This window comes from Balearica regulorum, chromosome 8 (assembly GCF_011004875.1).
Source record: "Balearica regulorum gibbericeps isolate bBalReg1 chromosome 8, bBalReg1.pri, whole genome shotgun sequence".
Taxonomy (NCBI): domain Eukaryota; kingdom Metazoa; phylum Chordata; class Aves; order Gruiformes; family Gruidae; genus Balearica; species Balearica regulorum.
The window spans coordinates 35,748,824-35,772,674 of NC_046191.1; the positions used below are offsets into that span (position 1 = coordinate 35,748,824).

Genomic DNA, 23,851 nt, shown 5'->3' on the forward strand with positions numbered 1-23,851 from the left:
ATATAAAAAGTAATTTATAACCAATATTCCACATGTCCCAACCAGAGGACAAGTATAGTTTGATCTCAAAAAACTGAATAGCGTATTCCATCCCAAACTGTCTGACTTAAGTGTTCAGCCTGTTCTTTAGTTAGCAATCCTCTGAAGATGACTGAATTTTACTCTTTCACTGGGAAGAAAAAAATATTTATATATTATGCAAGAAGTACTTTGAGAAGTATTCCCTCTATTTTTTAAAGACTTATGGAAACTGTGAGTCTAAATGAAATCAGTTATTTCTGTAAGGTTATATGGAAGGAGAGTGTCTGTTCCCTTCAGGGTATATCTGGTAAAGGACCTTTTTCAATGAAAAAAAAAGGGGAACAATAAGACAAGGAGGAAGCCATAAACAAGAACATGCAGGGACAGAAACCTGAGGGAGAAGTGATAAGGGAGCAGAACCAAACCTGGTCAGTCACACTGATGAGTGTGAGAATGTTTATTCCAGTGAAGCTATCTGAAAAGGCACATTGTCTATTGGGAAAATAAGGGAAAAAGGGCAAACCAGGAACAAACCATAGAGAGACACAGACATGACAAAACAGGCATGGAGACACTGATGAGAAGCAAGGCTCGCCACTCACACTGATGGGCTGTGGAAATACTACAGGCACCACTCCAGGAAGATCAGCCTGAGTTTTACCACTGGTGAGACTGTGAACGAGGAGGACCTGGTCACACATGGAGAGGTGTGGGAATGGATAGACCCGTACAAACCTGACTACAGTGGGACTGCGGGTCACAGCCCGGGTGCTGGGGGGCAAGGGTCTGTATCTCCCCCAAACCGGGTGTGCATGGGGTGTGCACGTAAATTCACCAGCAAACTTCCAGATGGACCAGCCAGCGAGGCCAGAGCCCTCAGGTCCAGGCAGGGGTATCAGGTGGATGGGGCATCCCTGTTGGGTCCCGAGGGGACCTGCCAGTGTGGGGTGCCTGTGGGATGAGCAGGAGAGTGCTGCGTGTTTGCAGCAAGCAACGAGCTAGACCAGCCAGTGATCGGAGACCTGTGGGGTGGGTCAGAGTGTTGGGAATCGCACGGAAGTACCATGGGGACAGAGGGGCCATGCTGGTGCTTGGGGGACCCACGAGTGTGCATGTGCTTGTGAACCCAGAGAGTGTCATGTGTGTGCCTCTACTAGCGATCTCCTGTCTCTGCCAGCCCCAGTCTGTGGGTGCTGCTATGTGATGTGGTTCCCGTGTGTGGTTCCCGTGTGTGGTTCCTGTGTGTGGGTGCTGGTGACGACAGCGCCTTGTCTGTGGCAGTCTCTGTGACTGGCTGCGGCCATGTCCTGCGCGTGTGCATCTGTGTATCTGGGACACGTGCTTAGCTTCGCTGCTGGTTGGACCTGCGCAGGGGAAGGCGACAGCTGCATTCCTCAGCCGGGGAAGAAGCTCTGTGTCCCCGGGAACAGGACTGGGATCCAGCAGCTGGGCAAGAGAGTCCTGGGACAGAGTGGCTGCAGTGAGCAGCCAGTCTTAACATCCCTTAAGAAATTCATCACAGACTAAATGGAAAATATAGACAATTGTGTGCTTAAAGGTGATTTATTAGAACAAAACCCAGATACATTAATAATTACAAGATGGAAGATGCCAACATTATTCAGCAGTGAAACTCTGGGTCAAATTTCTTGGTCCCTTTTTTTTATATTTTTTAATTAATGTCTTATACAGCCCTGATACCAAAATGAAAGCAATTTATTCTTTTTTGAATTGCTTTCTTAATTCTTAAGCAGGCATTATTTTTTAGAGGAAATTGACAGTGTGTATTATAAAGCTGAATTCAAAATTATCCTCTAGGCCTCTTCCCAATAGAGGCATATGAGTTAATTAAAAATAATTAAAAAAAAGAACCCAACCCCCCAAAAAAGAAGTTATCATCCAAGCCGTGGAAACTCTTAGGCCATGGAAACTGTTCATAGACATCTGTTAGAAGCAGTTTTGTTCTTGAGCTGAACTGGTTAGGGAATTTATTAGCAAGTACCCCTTTACATTCTGTTCTCTTAAGAGTTTCTGCATCTCATTGGTCCAGAAACTGGAGTGGCAGACTTATTTCTAGGTTTCCAATAATTTCTAGTTTTAGCCAAAATAACCCATGATTTGATAACTAAAAAAAAAAGTAAAATCAAAACAAAAACAAAGAGCAAAATTAATAGTAAGTCCTTCCTGAAAAACATGAGGAGGATAAAATCTGCTAGACCATGTGAGGCTAATCGAAGATCACCTGAAGAAGGACAGGGAGAAGAGAAGATCATTACAGGGAGGCTGAATGAACACTTAGCATCAATGTTCACTGTGGAAGAAACAGGAGGGATCAATGAAATCCATCTTTGTGGGGGACTCATCGGAAATCTGACACTAAGGTTATCTGTAAATTATGGAACAATGGCGGGTGGGGAGACACAAATAACACCCTGACCCAGCTCCTCCCCGGGCCATCAGAGAAGAGCCAGCAGACCATCAAAGGTTCACCTCCACACATACAGACACACTCATGTACTCACGCAAAGGAGCACAAACACAGAATGATGGGGGACCCCAATAACCCCACCAGAGGCACAAACTCCTGCTTTAGCCCTTCCAGGGCTGTCCCAGGAGAACCATCAGTGCTGTGGGTCAGGGAGGGATCTGTCATGATCCTCACAGACCAGGGACGGATCTGTCATGATCCTCACAGGTCACCTCACAGACGAGGCAGGGGTGTCACTGCATAAGGGTATAGGACTTACTATGTGATTAGGGGAAGAGCATTTCAGCATTGCACAAGACATTAAGGGATGTTTGGGAAACAAGTGGTGTGGGGAGTATGGAAAACAAGGAAGACGGGATTAAAAAGTGCCAGTCATGTAAAAAGGTTGCTGGTCAATATGTTTGTCTGGCCACGTCCTGCTCCTGAGAGCGTGTGTTCTAACAAACTGGTAACAACAGACAAGGAGAAGGCTGAAGTAGTCAACAACTTCTTTGCCTCAGTCTTCACTGGCAACCTCTCTTCCCAAACCTCTTGAGTGGATGGACTGCAAGACAGGGACTGGAGGGAGCAAAGTCCCACTGCAAGAAAAGATCAGGTTTGAGAACACCTGAGGAACCTGAACATGCATAAGTCTGTGGGACCTGATGAGATGCAATCCAGAGCCCTGAGGGAATTGGTTGATGTAGTTACCAAGCCACTTTCCATGATATTTGGAAAGTCATGGCAGTCAGGTGAAGTCCCCAGTGACTGGACCTGACTGACCTGTCAGCCTCACCTCTGTGCCTGGGAAGATCATGGAACAGATCCTCCTAGAAGCTATGCTAAGCCATATAGAGGACAGGGAGGAGATTCAAGACAGCCAGCATGGCTTCACCAAGGGCAAGTCTTGCCTGACATACCTAGTGGCCTTCTATGATGGAGTGACTACATCAGTGGACAAAGGAAGAGCTACAGATGTCATCTACCTGGAATTCTTAAGACCTTTGACATGGTTCCTCGCAACATTCTTCCCTCTGATTTGGAGAGAGATGGATTTGGTGGATAGTCTATTCAGTGGATGAGGAATTGGTCGGATGGTCACACCCTGAGGGTGGTGGTCAATGACTCAATGTCTAGATGGAGATCAGTGACAAGGGGTGTCACTCAGGGATCTGTACTAGGTCCAGTACTGGTATCTTCATCAATGACATAGACAGTGGGATCGAGTGCACTCTCAGCATGTTTGCAGACAACACTAAGCTGAGTGGTGTGGTTGACACACCTGAGGGACAAGATTGAGAGCAGCCCTGAGGAGAAGAACTTGGGGGTACTAGTGGATGAAAGCTGAACACAAGCTGGCAATCTGCGCTCACTGCCCAGGAAGCTAACTGTATCATGGGCTGCATCAAAAGAAGCGTGACCAGCAGGTCGAAGGAGGTGATTCTGCCCTTCTACTCTGCTATGGTAAGACCTCACCTGTAGTACTGCTTCCAGGTCTGGGGTTCCCAGTTCCGGAAAAACATGGACCTGTTGGAGGGGTTCCAGAGGAGGTCATGAAGATGATCAGAGGGCTGGAGCACCTCTCCTATGAACACAGGCTGAGAGAGTTGGGGTTGTTCAGCCTGCAGAAGAGAAGGCTCTAGGACACCTTATTGTAGCCTTTCAGTACTTAAAGGAAGCTTATAAGAAAGATGGGGATAGACATTTAAGCAGGGACTGTTGTGATAGAACAAGAGGTAAGGATTTTAAACTAAAAGAGGGTAGATTTAGACTAGATATAAGTAAGAAATTTTTTACGATGAGGGTGGTGAGACACTGGAAGAGGTTGCCCGGAGAGGTGGTAGATGCCCTATCTCTGGAAACATTCAAGGTGAGGCTGGACGGGGCTTTGAGCAACCTGATCTAGTTGAAGATGTCCCCACTCATTGTGGGGGAAGTGGACTAGATGACCTTTAAAGGTCCCTTCTAACCCAAACTATTCTATGGTCTCTGATTCTATGATTCTTATTGAACTCCATTTCTAAGTGTGTTCCTGGATATGGTACCATGTATTGTGTGTGCATGTGGCTGTAGGGGGGTTTGTGTACCAGCAACTGAGCTGGTACCTTGGTTTGGAGGCCCCATGTGCCTGTAGTGCAGTGACTGGAGGGAGTGAGGGTGCATGCGTTAGTGTGTAATGACTACCAAACATCATGCTGGACTAGCGGGTATATAACATAAGTGTGTCAGGGGCCTCTGTGTGGCAGTGTGTGTCTCTCTCTGAGGATGACACTAGAGGGGGCTGGCTAGCAGGGGGACCACAGGGTCCTGGTGTGCAGCCAGAGGGACCTATTTGTATTTTTGTGTGTTGTGTGTTAACTCTGGTAGGCAGCTGAGCACCACCCAGCCACTCACTCACTCCCCCACGGTGGGATGGAGGGGACAATCTGAAGGGTAAAAGTGAGAAAACTCGTGGGTTAAGATAAAGACAGCTGAATAGGTAAAGCAAAAGCTGCATGCACAAGCAAAGCAAAATAATAAGTTCATTCACTATGTCCCAGCAGCAGGCAGGTGTTCAGACATCTCCAGGAAAGCAGAGCTTCCTCACACGTAATGGTGAGTTGGGAAGACAAACCCTGTACTCTGAATGTCCCTCCTTCCTCCTCCTTCCCCGCAGCTTTTAGTGTTGAGCACGATGCCTTATGGTATAGGATATCCCTTTGGTCAGTTGGGGTCAGCTGTCCCAGCTCTGTCCCCTCCCAAATGCTTGTGTTTCCCCAGACTATTCACTGCTGGGGCAGCATGCAAAGTAGAAAAGGCCTCGATGCTGTGCAAGCACCGCTTAGTAATAACTAAAAAATCCCTGTGTTAATCAAAGCTGTTTTCCTCACAGATCTGAAATGTAGCACCATACAGGCTGCTACAAAGAAATTCAACTCTATTACAGCCAAAAGTAGTGGTGTGCCAGCAGCTCGGGAAGTTGGTCAGATTGTCGATTTGTGTGATCAGCTACCAGAGGGATCCACGCTGTACATAGGTATATATGTATTTCTGCCAATGGACCTCCCTCCTGATCAGCCAGAGAGAACAACAGGATGAGGGCATTGGTGCTGTTGGCATTCACATGAACACTCAGAGTTTCTACCTGTGTGTCCTGGTTCTGGCAAGGATACAGTTAATTTTACAAGGAGCCAGGACAGGTGACCCACGCTGACCGGGGGCTATTCCATGCCATGTGACGTCATGCTCACCACAAAAGGGGGCTAGTTGGGTAGGGGAGGGGCAGCGGGGTTTTGGCGAGGTTCCGGGACGGGCTGAGTGTCTGGTTGGTCGGTCGTTGGTTCGGTAAATTGTTCTCTGTTATCACCCATTGTTAATATTTGTTATCAGCACTGTTGTTGATTGTTTTTTTCCTCTCCCGTGTTGTCCCAGTAAACTGCCCTTATCCCAATCCTGGAGGCTTTTGCCGTTGGTTTGTTTCCCGTTCTCCTCCCCGTCCCGCTGGGGAAGGAGTGAGTGAGCGGCCACGTGGCGCTCAGCTGCCGGCTGCGCCTAAACCACATCAGTCCTTTTTGGCGCCCAACGTGGGGCCCGAGGGGTTGTGATAAGGACAAGTCTGACCCAAGTGTGTTAAAGAAAAAATTGTCATAAGAATTTATGATGTTATTGAAACAGTCACTGGTCATAATGATGTTCTGTTTGGTTCCATGGCTCTGGTTTGTAAACCTGTGTTTACTCTATGCAATCCCTGCGGTGCTGTTTATCACCTCTGGGAGAGGGGTTCCTGTTCTCATATTGTTGTATTGTGTGATAATGACTTATGATAAGATATCATCGACAGTCATGAGTCTGAGCTGGTATGTGTATGTAGCATTTCTGTCATGCCCGTACCTCAGTCAATATCTTCCAAAATTGATTAATAATTGCACCCAATCTATGGGGAAGATGGGAGGGGGGATACCTTCTCCCACTCTTTCACCTCCCCGTTTCCCTTTTGGTTGGTTACAACAGTTTTTGTGAATTTTGACTACCCTTGGAATGTTCAGGCCAGTATATTCCTGTTGCTAGGTCTCCTGAATATTTTCCCACTCCTGTTCAGGGTTAGCAAAAATTGTTTCAAGAATATTACCCAGGGATATTCCCCAAGGCTGAATGGTAAGGGCTGGCATGGCGTGTGGGAGAGTATGAGCGGGTATCTAGAGACCTTCTCACCCCCAATGGTTTGGAGCTTCACTCCTGAACAATTGCAAGACCCTGATAAGATGGTAGAATATTTGAAAGGAAAATGCTGTGAGGATTCTAAGGAGACACAACTTACTGCGCTGTGCTGGGTCCTGGCCACTATCTATCAAACACTGCTTGATAGTAGACAGCACCATCCAGAGGGAGAGAGCGGACCCACAGGCACTGCAGCTGCCCAGGCCCCCACAACAGGCACTGCAGCTACCCAAACCCCTGCAACAGGCACTGCAGCCGAGCTGAAAGATCAACCCATACCAGTATCAGTCGCCCCTATACACAAAAAGAAATACACAAAGAAATCGGTTCGCTTAGTGAGAGATGATGATGAACCGGGGCCATCATGAGAATAAGAAGAAGATCCAGAACCAGAAGTGATCACCCGATCTCTGTCCCTGAGTGAGTTGCGAGATATGCGGAAAGACTTCAGCCGCCTTCCAGGGGAGCATATTATTACCTGACTGCTCTGCTGCTGGGATAACGGGGCCAGTAGCCTGGAACTGGAGGGCAGGGACGCCAAGCAGCAATTGGGAAGAAGGCGCAGGCCCTCAGCCTCTGGAGGTGACTCCTGTCAAGTGTGAGGGAAAGGTATCCTTTCAGCGAAGATGTCGTATGTCGGGCGGGCAAGTGGACCACCATGGAGAGAGGTATTCAATATCTGAGGGAATTAGCTGTGCGGGAAATGGTTTATTACGATCCAGACTACGCACAGTTGCCCACAGACCCCAATGAAGTCCAGTGTACCCAACCCATGGGGTGAAAATTTGTGCAAAGTGCACCATCATCGTATGCCAACTCACTGGCAGTAATTGACTGGAAGAGTGATGAGGCACCCACAGTGGATAAAGAGGCTGGCTGACTCCGGCAATATGAAGAGAGCCTTTCTTCCTCCCTCGTCTCGGCTGTGGAGAAACTGTCCCAGGACGTCCGGCAACTCAAAGAGGATATATCATACTCCCCACCCCCACAGAATTGTATTTCAGCTGTTAGGAGTAAGCGTTTTTCTGCTCCAGAGAGGGGATATGGAGCATACACACCACGAGGTGTCCTGTGGTTTTATCTGCGTGACCATGGAGAAGACATGAGGAAATGGGATGGGAAGCCTACTTCAACCCTGCAGGCATGCATACATGAGCTACAAGGCAAGACAGCTGTACAAAGGAACTCTTCCAGAAAGGATGCTGCTCCAGTTTCCACCGGGCAGCCCCCCAGATCAAGTAGAAGGCCTGACCGCACTTATGACCCTCTTGAAGGGACTTCTAAGTCCTTTCTGCAAGAGATGAGCAGCGAATATGATGAGCAGGATTAGAGGAGCCCTGCCTCCAGTCAGGTGGAGGAAAGGGACAATAGGGTTTATTGGACTGTGTGGATCCGATGGCCTGGCACATCAGACCCACAAGAGTACAAGGCCCTAGTGGACACGGGTGCGCAGTGTACCCTAATGCCATCAAACTATGAAGGGGTGTGTGTTGGGTTTGTGTGGCAAGGTTTTGGTAGCGGGTGGGGGCATGGACTATAGGGGTGGCTCCTGTGAGGAGCTTCTAGAAGCTTCCACAGTGTCTGATCGAGCCAATGCCAGCCAGCTCCAAGATGGGCCCGCCCCTGGCCAAGGCCAAGCCAATTAGCGCCTCTGTGATAACATATTTAAGAAGGGGGGAAGTTTTTTTGCAGCGGGAGGGGGAAGTGCGAAGATGTAACACCAAGGTCAGTGCAGGAGGAGGGGGGAGGAGGTACTCCAGGCGCCGGAGCAGAGATCCCCCTCCAGCCCATGGTGAAAACCATGGGGAAGCAGGCTGTCCCCCTGCAGCCCGTGGAGGAAGGATGAGGGGGTGTAGAGATTCCACCTGCAGCCCGTGGAGGATCCCATGCTGGAGCAGGTGGAGGCACCCGAGGGAGGCTGTGGCCTGTGGGAAGCCCGGGCTGAAGCAAGTCCCTGGCCAGACCGGTAGACCCTTGGAGAGGGGAGCCCACGCCAGAGCAGGTTTGCTGGCAGGACTTGTGACCCCGTGGGAGACCCACACTGGAGCAGTTTTCTCCTAAAGGTCTGCACCCCATGGGAGAGACCCACGTTGGAGCAGTTCGGGAAGGACTGTAGCCTGTGGGAGAGACTCCATTTTGGAGCAGGGGAGCGATGAGAGGAGTCCTCCCGCTGAGGAGGAAGAAGCAGCAGAAACAACGTGTGCTGAATTGACCGTAACCCCCATTCCCCGTCCCCCTGTGCCGCTGAGGGGGGAGGAGGTTGAAGCCGGGAGTGAAGTTGAGCCCGGGAAGGTGGGAGGTGTGGGGGGAGGTGTTTTAAGACTTTATGTTATTTTTTTTCATTGCTCTATTCTGTTTAGTAATAAATTAGATGAATCCCTCTTTCTAAGTTCAGTTTGTTTTGCTCGTGACAATAATTAGTGAGCTCTCCCTGTCCTTATCTCGACCCAAGCCTTTTGTTAACTTCTCCTCCCCATCATGCTGGGGAAGGAGTGAGTGAGAGGCTGCGTGGCGCTCAGCTGCCGGCTAGGCCTAAACCACGTCAGGGTGGAACTGATATCTATTTCTGGTGTGATGGGGGGATCCCAACAGTTGACTCTGTTGGAGGCTGAAGTAAGTCTAACTGGGAATGAGTGGCATAAGCACCCCATTGTGACTGGGCCAGAGGCTCCGTGCATCCTGGGCATAGACTACCTCTGGAAAGGGTATTTCAAAGACCCAAAAGGCTACCGGTGGGCTTTTGGAATAGCTGCCTTGGAAGCGGAGGAAATTGAACCATTGTCTAGTTTGCCCAGTCTCTTGGAGGACCCTTCTGTTGTAGGGTTGCTGAGGGTTGAAGAGCAACTGGTGCCGATTGCTACTACAACTGTGCACCGGCAGCAATACCGCACGAACCGAGACTCCCTGTTTCCCATCCACAAGCTAATTTGTCAACTGGAGGGTCAGGGAGTGATCTGCAGAACCCGCTCACCCTTTAACAGTCCCATATGGCCAGTGCGGAAGTCCAATGGAGAGTGGAGGCTGACAGTAGACTATCGTGGCCTGAATGAAGTCACACCGCCAATGAGTGCTGCCGTGCCAGAGATGCTGGAACTTCAATATGAACTGGAGTCAAAGGTAGCCAAATGGTATGCCACAACTGATATAGCTAATGCATTTTTCTCGATCCCTTTGGCAGCAGAGTGCAGGCCACAGTTTGCCTTCACTTGGAGGGGCGTCCAGTACACCTGGAATCGACTGCCCCAGGGGTGGAAACACAGCCCCACCATCTGCCATGGAACTGCTCCAGACTGCACTGGAAAAGGGTGAAGCCCCAGAGCACCTGCAATACATTGATGACATCATTGTATGGGGCAACTCAGCAGAGGAAGTTTCTGAGAAAGGGAAGAAAATAATCCAAATCCTGCTGCAGGATGGCTTTGCCATAAACCGAAGTAAGGTGAAAAGGCCTGCGCAGGAAATCCAATTTTTAGGAATAAGGTGGCAAGATGGGTGGCGTCAGATCCCAATGGATATTATCAACAAAATAGCAGCCATGTCTCCACCAACCAACAAAAAGGACACACAGGCCTTCTTAGGCATTGTGGGTTTCTGGCGAATGCACATCCCAAATTACAGTCTGATAGTAAGCCCTCTCTACCATGTAACCCGGAAGAAGAATGATTTCAAATGGGGCCCTGAGCAATGACAAGCTTTTGAACAAATTAAACAAGAAATAGTTCATGCCATAGCTCTTGGGACAGTCCGGGCAGGACCAGATGTAAAAAACATGCTGTACACCGCAGCCGGGGAGAATGGCCCGACCTGGAGTCTCTGGCAGAAAGCACCAGGGGAGACTCGAGGTCGACCCCTGGGGTTTTGGAGTTGGGGATACAGAGGATCCGAGGCCCGCTACACTCCAACGGAAAAGGAGATATTGGCAGCCTACGAAAGTGTTCGAGGTGCTTCAGAGGTGATTGGCACTGAGGCACAGCTCCTCTTGGCACCCCGACTGCCAATACTAGGTTGGATGTTCAAAGAGAGGGTTCCTTCTACACATCACGCAACCGATGCTACGTGGAGTAAGTGGGTTGCACTGATCACACAACGGGCTCGAATAGGAAGCCCCAGTCATCCAGGGATTCTGGAAGTGATCACAGACTGGCCAGAAGGTGAAGGTTTTGGAATGTCACCAGAGGAGGAGGTGACACGTGCTGAAGAAGCCCCACCATGTAATAAACTAACAGAAGATGAGAAACCATATGCCCTCTTCACTGATGGGTCCTGTCGCATCGTGGGAAAGCATCGGAGGTGGAAGGCCGCTGTATGGAGTCCTACACGGCGAGTTGCGGAAGCTGCAGAAGGAGAAGGTGAATCGAGCCAGTTTGCAGAGGTGAAAGCCATCCAGCTGGCCTTAGATACTGCTGAAAGAGAAAAGTGGCCAACACTGTACCTCTACACTGATTCATGGATGGTGGCCAATGCCCTGGGGGGGTGGTTACAGCAGTGGAAGTGGAGCAACTGGCAACGCAGAGGCAAACCCATCTGGGCTGCCCCATTGTGGCAAGATATTGCTGCCCGGCTAGAGAAGCTGGTTGTAAAGGTACGTCATGTAGATGCCCACGTACCCAAGAGTCGGGCCACTGAGGAACATCGGAACAACCAGCAGGTGGATCAGGCTGCCAAGACTGAAGTGGCTCAGGTGGATTTGGACTGGCAGCGTAAGGGTGAATTATTTCTAGTACTGAATTATTATCAGCACTGTTGTTGATTGGTTTTCCCTCTCCCTTGTTGTCCCAGTAAACTGCCCTTGTCCCAGTCCTCGAGGCTTTTGCCGTTGTTTTTTCCCGTTCTCCTCCTCGTCCTGCTGGGGAAGGAGTGAGTGAGTGGCCGCATGGCGCTCAGCTGCCAGCTGGGCCTAAACCACGTCACTGTGTCAATCTGTCTGGCCAGTCACGTGTGCGTGTGTACAGGCGCACTGTATTCACGTGCATGGGGGGGGGGGGGGTGTGTGTGCACATGGGTGCATGTGTGCCTGTTGGGAATCCATGCGCAGCCTCACTATTGGCGCACGGAGCTCTGGCAGTCTCGCCTCTGCTGGGCTGCTGGATTTCGGCAACAGCTAACGCAGGCCTTTTGTTGGGTGCCTGCAGTGCTCTCAACATCATCTTTCATCCTTTGAACAGGGTGTGATGGAAGTACAATAAAGCATGTAGCCCCTGCAGTCAATTAGCTGATGTAATTTTTTAAAGCTGCAACAGATCATTGAAGATCAAATAAAGTTTTTTTGGTCACATTCAGCATGCACAATGAGCTGTGCATTTGATTTAGTTGGGAAAATATATACATGTCAACATGAAAGACCTTAATGCAGCTATTACTGTCATTTTAGCAATTTGTTGCTGCAGAATGTGTTGGAAAAAAATAGAAAAATTAATTTTTTCAAGCACATGTTGATGGGAGTGGTTTTCCAGGAAGTTTTATGTCTTCCTTTATTACTCTATTTTTCTTCACTCCAAAATGTATATAACAAAAAAATTCAGAAAACATATATAACTTTATGTGCAACTAACAAAAAAACCCAAACCAAAACAAAACCTCTATCTCTTCACATACATTATCTATACCAGCAAGGCTTTTTGTTCTTTGCTTTGAAGCTGTGTATATTGCCTTGAAAAGAAAACCTTTTTCACTTATGAAAATACATATGACAAAATTGATAAGGTCAGTCAACAATGGGAACTTTCCTATTGATGGCAGAGAAAGGCAAAGCACACATGTTATACATAAAAAGGAAAGACGAATTTGCCACAACATTTCATTTGTGAACTTAGTCTTAGAACCATAACAATTCGGAGATTTCAAATAATTTAATGTACAGATATTAATGCAAGACATGTGCAATAAGGAAGAGTAATTTCTATCCAACATTATTTATAATAAGTATTCAACCTGAATAACTAACCTTCAATGTACAACTGTTTACCAATGAAAACAGTATGAATCATCCATTTTTGTTGCACTAATACTCCTTGTTGCAGTGGTGAAGTCCCACTTCCTGTTAAACACCATCTAGTTGGACCTTTCTTAGACAAGAGGCTCTAATACACCCTAAAAAAACAGCAAAGAGGGTCAGAACTGGGAGTTGAAAAGAAAAAACTACTTGTGTACAGTGGGAAAAAACATTTAAAGTGATTCCAAGTGATGTCTGTCAGGACCTGTCAGTCAGACTTGTGATTTCAACCCTGACCACTTGATTTTAAAGTCAAATAAATTTGCCTTTTTTTTTTTTTCCCCCTGGTAGTATTCATTCAGGCTGAAACACAAATAGCGCTGAAAGGTTTATTTTAAAACTCTTCTCTGAACACTCTTTCAGTTAGGAACATTGTTAGGGGTTGCCGAAATCCAGCAGCCCAGCAGAGGCGAGACTGCCAGAGCTCCGTGCGCCAATAGTGAGGCTGCGCATGGATTCCCAACAGGCACACATGCACCCATGTGCACACACACACCCCCCCCGCCGTGCACGTGAATACAGTGCGCCTGTACACACGCACACGTGACTGGCCAGACAGATTGACACAGGTAGAAACTCTGAGCGTTCATGTGAACGCCAACAGCACCAATGGCCTCATCCTGTTGTTCTCTCTGGCTGATCAGGAGGGAGGTCCATTGGCGGAAATACGTATATACCTATGTACAGCGTGGGCCCATCTTGTAGCTGATAGCAGATCCTCACTCTCCTCAGTAGCTTTCCATGGATCCCAATCTCCCCAGCTGCTGGCAGCAGAAGATAAGGGACCCTGAGGCATGTTGCCCCACTCCAGCTGTTGGTGCAGACCCCATTCATTCAGACGCACACATAAACAGACGTACCAACACACAGACACTGAGGATCCTCCCAGTTGCCTTAGACACACAGTCCTTGCCTTCCCCGGCTTACTCTCACACAAAGACGTACATAAACCCATGCAAATGCATCTCAGTTGATGCCCCAGCCTCACAGTCTCCTCCAGAAGTTGACAGGGACATCCTGACTTACACCGGTAGATCTTCAGGCCAGATGGCACTTGCTTGCAAGAAGGAAGTTTTGGGAATAAAATTCTCTTCTTATACTGCTTGTGTACATAAGAAAAAACAATGATTGAGGAATTTCTCACAGTCTGAGTTTTAGATATATTTTATCATTATGTATTGTATACATTTCTGTTATAGTGCTACTGCTTAGGTTTATGCTTTACATAATGTCGTACAGTATGGAGAGGAACAGCATAGATCTAAATAATGAGGCTTTGGATTGAGCTTCAGAAAATTTGAATTTTGTACCCTATTTTATTGATGTCCAATCTTGCATAAATTTCTTCCTTTTGCCTTCTGTCCCCTTTCACTGCTTGTTTATTAATATAAAAGTTTATTTTAGATTAAGTATTTCAAGATCCCAATCAAGATTGCTCCTTCATAGTTTTGAAAACCATACAGGATGTCTGGTCTAGACTGTAAGCTGCTCAGTGCAGAGCCTCACTTCTAAGTGTTCATTGGAGCCTGTTGCTACTATGATAAAAATAAATTATTATAAGTTTTGAGATATTGCTGTCATTTTCCAGGTCTTTGAAGTTAAGGATGTTCTTAATCCAGTTGGTCTGGGGATGGATCAGTACTTTTTCATATATATACTTAGTTGATTTGAGACTAGCTATTTTATTTTCTCCATTTCACTAATTTATATGCTTTCAATAGAGAAAGAGAGACAGATTTTAGTTCTCACCGGCTTTGTGAGATTTTGCACATTTTCCATACTAGTGTTTCTTACATTCTTGGAATATTATCTTGCTCTTACTTAAATATGTTCCTGATCCAGTGACAAGAAAATTTAGACATGCATATTATTTTGTTTAATAGTGTCTTTTTGTTTGGTGTCTCAATATGATCCTTTTCCTTTATTCATTCCACTTCAGAACTGAATTTCCTTGAAATAAATCTCTGTTTATGGTCCGCTTCTGCAAGACACTGTACTGAGACATTGAAAAAATCCTTGTCACAATGAGCTGACTCATAAAGCTCCAGAGAGTGTGTACTTCCTCTACTGGTTTTTGGGGGCTCTTTTTAGCAGCTCTTAGAATTTACTTATATTTTACTGAATCTGCTTACAACGTTAGGGTTTTTTTCTCATCCAATTTAACAGTCTTTACAGTTATTTCTAGGCAAATGTATTTTCATTGAGTTTGTTACAAAACGAACGTGTTACGTGTGTTGTCTGTGGTTTAGAAAATCTCTCTCTTTTCCTCAAGGATATGTAGAAGAAAAGCCATGGATAGTTCAGGTAATGACTCAGGAAATAACAGGGCAGTCAGCCTCACCTCCATCCCTGGAAAGGCAAAGGAACAGCTCATTCTGGGGTTGAGAGGGGATCTCATCAATGCTTATAAATATCTGAAGGGTGCGTGTGAAGTGGAAGGGGCCAAACTCTTTTCAGTGGTGCCCAGTGACAGGACAAGGGGCAATGGGCACAAACTGGAACACGGGAAGTTCCATCTCAATATGAGGACAAACTTCTTCCCTCTGAGGGTGACCGAGCACTGGGGCAGGCTGCCCAGAGAGGTTGTGGAGTCTCCTTCTCTGGAGAGATTCCAAACCCGCCTGGATGCCATCCTGTGCGACCTGCTCTGGGTGATCCTGCTTTAGCAAGGGGATTTGACTACACGATCTCCAGAGTTCCCTTCCAACCCCTACCATTGTGCGGTTCTGTGATTCTGTGAAAATGAGGACCTATTGAAAGAAATTAATGAAGCAGAAGAAAACTATTTATCTTGTGCACAAAATTTAAAAATGCTCTTATGGTTTTTTTTGGATTGTTTAGCCCTTCTGAGAAGAGAACAAGCAGTAGAAAAAATGAAAAAATAATATCAAGTTCCTAAAATTCAGTTGCAGAGAACAGTCTCCCCCTACATATTCTTAGAAGCACAGATTTTATTTTACTAAAATTTATTAAACATTGGAATTTGCATTTGAATGTCTTCTATTAAGAAATAAATGATAGAACAACAACAAATAATAAAATACAAGTCATGCAAATTATCTAAAGAATGAGTATATACTTTTTGTAACCTTATTTAAGGAAGTAGTGGATGGATCTTCATGTAAGCATATAAATCCCTGTGATATCAATCAGATTAGAAAGTGACAAATTAGTTTTGTCAAAATGTTAGGCATTCACATCATATCCCATGTGGACAACATTTGCCTTTTCTTGTGTTAACTCATAAAAAGAAGCAACAAGAAAAAAAATCACCACCAAAAAAAAAAGTGTTTCCATATGTGTCCAACTATGAAATCGACTAATTATCAAAATAAATTATATTGGTCATTAATCTCTGATAACATTTTCCAAGGATTCTAAAGCAATAGTCACAAATACCTGTACTGTCTTTCATATTATATAAATGTTTTAATCCTTTATGCTTGGATCAACCTTTTCCCCCAATAAATTATTTATCCTATATTTCATATTTCATTTGCCACTAGCAATTCAATTTTGTTTCAGTGCTTTCTAATTCTGACTGATGTTATTACCTTCTTATTGCACTAGTCAATGTCTGTTATCAGCAAGCCCATGAGAAAGCTTATTAGTAGTATACAGAAAAGAGGATGGAAGAAGTAAATCATACCCTTCAAGTTATGTAAATATACTACTAGTGAAATAGTAAAGTATAAAAAAAGTTTTATATTCCAGCTTAAAAAATATAGTTTAAAAGTTTTGTTGTATTGGAGCATGCCTTTAAAAATAGCACAATTTTTCACAGAATATTTAGAAATAGTTACAAAGGCTAAAAAACTTGTCATATCTATCTTCTTTTTATAGCAACAACTATCTATAATGACATTTATAGTTATTAATTTTGTTTCTCTACCATTACACTAACTATGTACAAGTATGTCTATTTACCAAATGGTGCTTTATCTGTATAAATACAAAATTAACTTCCTAAACACTCTCTCTTTTTAAAATGTGTCATTAATACTAGAAATCCTGAAGATCGCCATCAATGCTAAAGCATGACAAAGAATATCAGGAAATGTTGCAGCTTCCTTAGTTTAGTACACAATCCATTTATGTAGTGCTGTATTTAATTCACATTACTAGATTTCAGTTAATATTTTGTGATGTAATAATGATTATTTAGTTATGTAATGGCAATCCTGGCATGGGTATGTTTATTTCTTATTATGTCCAGATGTACTCGTGAAATGTCTTATTAAAGAGACAATATATCTGTCATAGTAGGAGTTTGATTGAACTGAATGGATTAGCAGATATCATTATTAGGCATTTCATTATAGTAGGAGACATTTCTGACTCAGTAGGTGACTTTTAGGCTGGTTTAATGAATGGTTTATTAGAAGCAAGGAGTGATGCAATCCATGTTTTGGAGAAAAATACTTATGCTATATGAATTCTTAAAATTACATTTCAATTAATGCATTCATTTTAGCACAAGATTTCCCATAGTCTTTGTGTTGATGTTATGGGCATGTGCAGACTATGGTTTTAGAAGATCAGTAGTCTTGTACCCTTGAATTGTAATATGCAAAAGATACTGCAAAACAGAGCCCTTACAAATGAGATTTAAAAGCTCCCTACAATGGAACTTCAGGGGAATTAAGTTGCCTGAAGGCCTTCAGAAATTTAGTTAAGATTTGAAATTGCTATCTAGAGATGGTATGTGTGAAATTGCTATCTGTGATCAGGTATGAGTTCAAAAGTAAGATTGTTTGGTCAGCCTCTCATTCTAGATAGGTTCAAATTCAGACTAGTTAGAAAGAAACAAAGACTTGAACAAAACATTTAAAACAGTCTTTTTATAATTATGTTTTTCCTTTGTACACTGTCATGAGTTTGTGTCTGTTTACATTTATAATCCTAAAAGAATAAAATGAACAAGATAAAAGAAGCCCTTAATTTAGTGTAGAATACATTTGAACATAGTAACAAGAGAAATATTTAGCCAACAAAAACACACAGCACTCAGCAAAGGAGATTTAGTAGAGGAAGAAGTGTCCTATCCTCAAGAGCTTTCCAGGTTTAGCACATTCATTTTAAAAATTAAGCAGGCAGGTTTTGTCCATGTTGCTTATATAGAAGCTGTTTCCAGGGTCCCATGGCATTTTAGTGCTGAATGCCAGCTTAAAATCCCATAGGTAAAACTAAAATACGGTAGCACGTCTGACATTTGTGCATGGAGACACAGACTACCTTTTCTTTCAGTAACTGACCACCAGCATTGCTTTTTAATTCTATACCTGTCTGCTTACTGAGAGCCCTACTGTCACCCGTTAATGTCAAGTTTTCTACTCCTTCACTCCTCCGCTGGTTTTGTTTTCCTTTTCCTTTAGGGAGACCATACTTCAGACTTCTTCAATATCTGCTCTCTCAAATGGCTCTGAAAATGTTGTGCCTTTGACATGTTTTATCTAGGAATAAGATGAGAATTACCTTTCTCAAACTATTTTGTAAAGCTTTTATTTGTTATTTCTGACTTTGAAAGACAAGGCATTTTTGGGAAAAACCATGTTCACAGTACTTTCCTTGACAAGCCAAAGCAGGGCAAAGCTCACTCATCTAGTTCTACAGTGACTTGACGCAGATAACTCACCACAGGCCAGCTCTGAGTCACCATCGGGTTCTGCCCCCAGCACTTCATGAAAGATAAAAATACATCTATGAAGAATTTCAAGATCAGAACAAAAAGTCTATTCTAAAAGATGACAATCTAATTTTTTTCATGTGCAGGCTGCAGTTATCTAGCTAGTTTCCCAATCAGATTTTTAGCAGTAAAAGATGGAAAGGAGTGAAAAAATTCTTTTCCTCTTGGAAGCCGATATCTGTATTTGACATCAAAAGTGAGTAACATCATGCATCATTAAGACAAGGAGCATAGATTATGGAGGAGGTAAGGTGTGCATTTACCTTCACAAACTGCTTAGATGGCACTATTTTAGCAAACAAAACAAGCATTTTACAGGATGAAGGCTAAATAATAATTATCTGAGGGTGGGAGGCAATTTAAAAAGTAAGGCTACATAAAGTAATAAACAGAAATTAGTCTAGAATAAATAAGAAAGACAGCAGTATCATTTTTTAATAGATGTTCATGGGGCTACGTTGATAGAAACAAGCATTTTAAGTGCTACTGAGACCACAAGCAAAGCCACAGAAATCCAGCTGAGCCTGTTTGTTTTATGGGACAGACCTGAAATATATTGCTTAAAATGGATACCAAATTTTAAAGATATGAGCTATAAAATTATCTCATCATACAATAGATGGAAGATGAGGATTTTATTTTTCACTCAGTGTATTTAAGGCAGGTACATTAAACTTCCAGAAAAAATTATGATACTGTAAAAGGAATGTGCTGGTGATAAATTCATATAAGGCAGACAACTTTTCCTAAGCTCAGTCATGCCAAATTCTTTTAGCAAGACAAAGAAGGATTTCTGATCTTCAGTCCATTTCCTGGAAGGTCTTATTTATCCCCTTACATAGTAAAATCTCCCTTCTAAGGATGAAAGGTGCATGGCAATCAAATGACATGCAAGTGTTGAATCCTCCTTGACTCTACTTACAGCACTTGAGGTGGACTTTGATTGGGGTTCCTATTTTTGACCTTTATTGATACAGGAGAGCAAGCACAGAACATGATATCAAACTGGCATTTCCTCCCTTCTCAGGGAATTGTTATGTACAGGAATACAGGAAGGTCTATTCCTTATCTTTGAGGCCAGTTCGCTTTCACCTCTGGTGCTCATAACCTGTAACATTTATCAAAGCAAGCTCCATCTTAAAAGTATTGGTGTTCCTAGTGCTTTCTTTTTTACTTCTTCCACTCTCGGTTATTTCAGACTCTCCATTTTCTGACATGTAAAAAGCTAATTTCCACCTCAAATCCATCATCTGTGGTGAGATTATTTTCTTTTGTTTTTTTTCCATTGACATTTTCTACTACCTTAAGGAAGTCTTCTTCATATGCATCTAATTCTTTTACGTTCACTTTACTGAGATAAACAAGCCAAGATCTTCTTCAAACATCCTCAGTGCTGAGATGCCTGAACTCACCATGGAAGTCTGAAGATACTGAAGTCTAAAGATACTGAAGTCTAAAGATCCAAATAGCCCTAAGCATTAGGCTCTAAGTAAAACTACTAGGAGCGCTTTTAGTCCTTCTGACTGAAGGACTGAAATAATTCTGGTAACATATCTGGCTTATGGACCAGAGCTTTGAAGTATCATAAAAGAGGTCATCCTTGTGGAATTTGTAACTACAATGGAAATAAACCTGCCGAGGCTTTCTTTTTCAAAAGAAAGAAGCCTGCTGCAGTTTCCAGCCCATTATTCCTGCTGTTTGTAAGATTTTGCATGGACTTGCACCATCCAAATGTCCAGGTACTTTCTAAACTAAACAAGTAAGAGTTTTTGTGACTTTTCTTTCTCTGATGCCAAAGATATGTTTAATGAATTATTGCTTTTGTGCAAGTGGAGAGCATACCATGTTTAGATTTTTTGGAGTGATCTCACTGCTGATAGCACTTTCCTCCTAACAAGTTTATGTCTCCTCCTTCTCACCTTCCTGAACATCTAGTGCTGCCTTTTTAATCTTTCTCAGAAGCTCCACTGCTCCTTCCACATCCCTAATACCTCTGGCACATTGGGTACTCCAATGAATTGTAAGCAACTGAAAAGATGCTGGGCCCGAGATAGCATTTCTCCTAGCTATTCACAGCTGAGATGACAATCAGTGAAGACACTGAGACACTGTTGTTAAAAGTTGGGGTTCTAGGATGACATCTGAGGTAAGATATCCATTCAGAGTGGAGACAGTAAAATGGTCAATGAAAATAAAGACTATATGTGTGATACTGGGAATGGAGTGTTTTGGAGTTGGGAGGGAATTAAGTGTTTTGGAGTTGAGATGACAGTGGAAAGATAGCGCAGTGAAATCCCAGGGGTGAAGAAGTATGGAGACGTTAGTCGATGGCTTAGTATAGGAATTGACCAGTGTTTTATGATGATATGCCATTAGCTGGCATGCTATTCATCAGGCTTTTGAGTTTCCTTTCTTTTAGTGCTTTTTAAAGAACACAATAAAAATACAGGCTTGTGTATATAAGTTATTCAGATAGGGTTCATCAAAAGTGTATTTTGTCTCTTCTCTTGCTATATAGATAGAGGAGGGAAAGACTGATGCAACATCTGTCACTGGTACATTTTTCCTTCAACCCCGAGAAGGATGAGAAGGGAATGGGGTCAGAATGACATATACTGGGCTTTGAATCCAGCCCACCTCACATCTGAAATCTCTTTTCATTGACTGAAAGCTGCCATCCTTTACAGTGCACTGAGAAGTAGCAATAAAATCTGCAGCCTCTTCTACTGTTGTAAGACAAAGGGTTAAAAGAAAACCTTTTCTCACCATGCACTGTGGAGGGAAAGGTTATAAAAGAGATTATGAGGAGCTAAACTGCCAGATATGACCCGTAGTACCACAACCGCAATCCATAGTACAACCGAGAGTGTCTCTTCTGCTTGATGGGGGACAATAATTTAGAGGAGTGAATCTTTCCCTGTTGTGCTCCTCCTCTTCCTTCCTTTTGTACAATTATAAGAGAATTTATAAAGGCAAAAATAGTCAATCTTGTGCTTGTGTTCTATGCACAATCTGGTTGGCTGCAACTTTTTTACTACCAGCATCCTAAAGTAGGACAACTCAAGGGTAAATAGTTTTTCAGGAACTAAGTCTTCTTCTAGTCAAATATTTTCTGAGCTTGTCCTGACCCTGATAGAAATATGCCTGTGTACTTGTATGTATTGGAGGTTACCAATGAACTGCTCATGTGTTGGACTCATTGCACACATGTGCAATCCTTTGACTACGTGCATGTCTTCAATCTGGTACCGTGGATAATCTGCAGGCTAAACTGCTTCCTGACCAAGGCTTTGTGCCCTATTGTGTGATCTTAACATAATCCCATGTGCCAGCACTTTGAAATTCATGTCTGATACCTCTCTGAAGAGGTATTCCTGAAGATACTATAAGAAATTTTAAGAACTCAGATTAAATATGTAGTCTTATGGACATTTCAGAGCACACTTACTGATCTAGTAGATTAAGTCATAATTTAAGCTGACAGGCGCATCACTCTTAAAGTTAATGACAAAACTAACTAACAGCTTGATCCCATGAGGTATATAATTTTTCCAGTGAGATACTGCAGTGAGCTGGAACTGAGAGCCCCAGAGACCATTTCAGTGCTAAATATTACAAAGTGCAAAGATTTTGCAAGTCTTCTGATTCTCACAATGTTATAAATATGGGAATAATTTCTGTGAATTCTTTTGGCATTTCTTACATTGTGGACTTTAAGGAGTTCACGCTGAACAAACAAGAAAAGCAAAGGTCACTGGCATTCATATGAATATTAGTAAATTCTGTGAAACAATATTTAGCACATTGTTTAACTATCTTTAACCTACTTCAACTCACGACAATGCCTAAAATTTCCGAAGTCACTTGTGAACAGCACATTGACAATGACTTAAAAAGATCTGAAAAATGTACTGCAACATTCCCTGAATGCATTATTCTTAGGGAGGTTTGGAAAATGTTTATGTAGAAGTTCAAACCATGCCAAACTCACAGCTCTTGTGAAACAGCTTAACTATAGAAAAGGCCAGGAATCTAAGTTATATAAAAAGTCATCTGCTGTTCACATCAGAGATTTCTAAAAGTAGAACTGCAGTATACAGAAATGGCCATAAAAGCAAACATTCTTTGTTTTGGATTTACAACGTATCATACATTTTGTCCACACTGAAAGTAAATTACAAACCCCCTGACAGATAGCTTAAGATGTTCTCTGGGCTTTTCATCTGATACGCACAGTGGACGAGAATTCATCTTTCATATAGATGCTCTTTTGTCATGTTTGTAATATGCAATTTCCAGGACACAGAAATGAAAAGCTGTCTGGATGACACCTATTGGAAAGAGAAAAGTATGTTACAGTTCTGTAGTCACAAATCCAGCTGACATTTATCATATCAATTTGAGTTCATTATGCTTAGTTTTATTTCCTTGAATAACAAATACATTTAAAAGATGTAGTATTCGGCAGTGTGGTAATGTCTCTTGACCAGAAGTGCAAAACCAAGTATTGGACTAATTGCAACACAGAACAGGTCAATCCTTTTAATTGTGTCCTGGAGAGAAAGGAAAGAATCACAGAATCGTAGAATGGTTTTGGTTGGAAAAGACATTTAAAGATCATCTAGTCCACACCCCCTGCCATGGGCAGGGGACCTTTCAGTTGATCAGTTTGCTTAAAGCCACATCCAGCCTGACTTATACTCTCTGGGAACGCTTACTACTTCTTTCCAACCATATCAGTACATTGTCACTATCTTTTTCTCTGAATTAGATACCAAATATGCAAGCACAGTGAAATATTTCCCACTGATTTTCATGGGCATTAGGTCAGTCTCTCCTATCTGACATTTTAGCAGTCTAAGTTTTCTTTTCCCAGTGATCCTTGCCTTATTTTCTGCTTGATGCTCTATAATATTTCCACATAAATTGGATATTCTGACAACAGCATACCATTGGATGGCATCAGTTAAATCAGTTCCAGATCTTCATAAATTTAGTTGCAATGTAATGCTTCCCTCTTTGAACAGTATTTTAAAAGCTTTTTATGTGTGTGTGTGTGCGCAATAATGCACTACCAATGTTAGCAAGGTGACAAGAATAGAAACAATGGCACAAAGCCAAAATAGGGGGCAGGGCAGGGGTGATGGTGAAGGATTCATACGGCAATAGGGGGTTCTTTTGCTATTAGTTGTATTAGTATATTGCTTTGGTCTAATAAGTTAGTGTTTATGCTGTCAAGAATTTACAAATATTGAAGTAGGACCACAACAGATTTATGCAGACTACAGATATGTTCATATCGAAGAGGACAGACTTTATACTTGTTACTCCATGTATTCCTCCTTAATGCCTAGAAAACTTTCAGGATGGTTTTAATACCACATATCCAGCAAGGACTGCATAGATGCAGTTGAGGCCATTTGATATCAAGGAATTTTTCTTTGATTTATTGCATGCTGATGATACTGAAGACAGTGCTAGACAACCA

General features: G+C 43.3%; 1 long non-coding RNA gene across 1 annotated transcript in view; it reads left to right on the plus strand.

Annotated features, from left to right (window-relative positions):
* LOC142602821 (uncharacterized) overlaps nt 1-8,719 on the plus strand; it is a 403,452-nt gene extending 394,733 nt beyond the window's left edge. The window contains exon 3 of the long non-coding RNA XR_012836656.1: nt 8,637-8,719. This is a non-coding gene — a long non-coding RNA (uncharacterized LOC142602821). The remainder of the gene's footprint in view (nt 1-8,636) is intronic.
* The last annotated feature ends 15,132 nt before the right edge of the window (nt 8,720-23,851 follow it).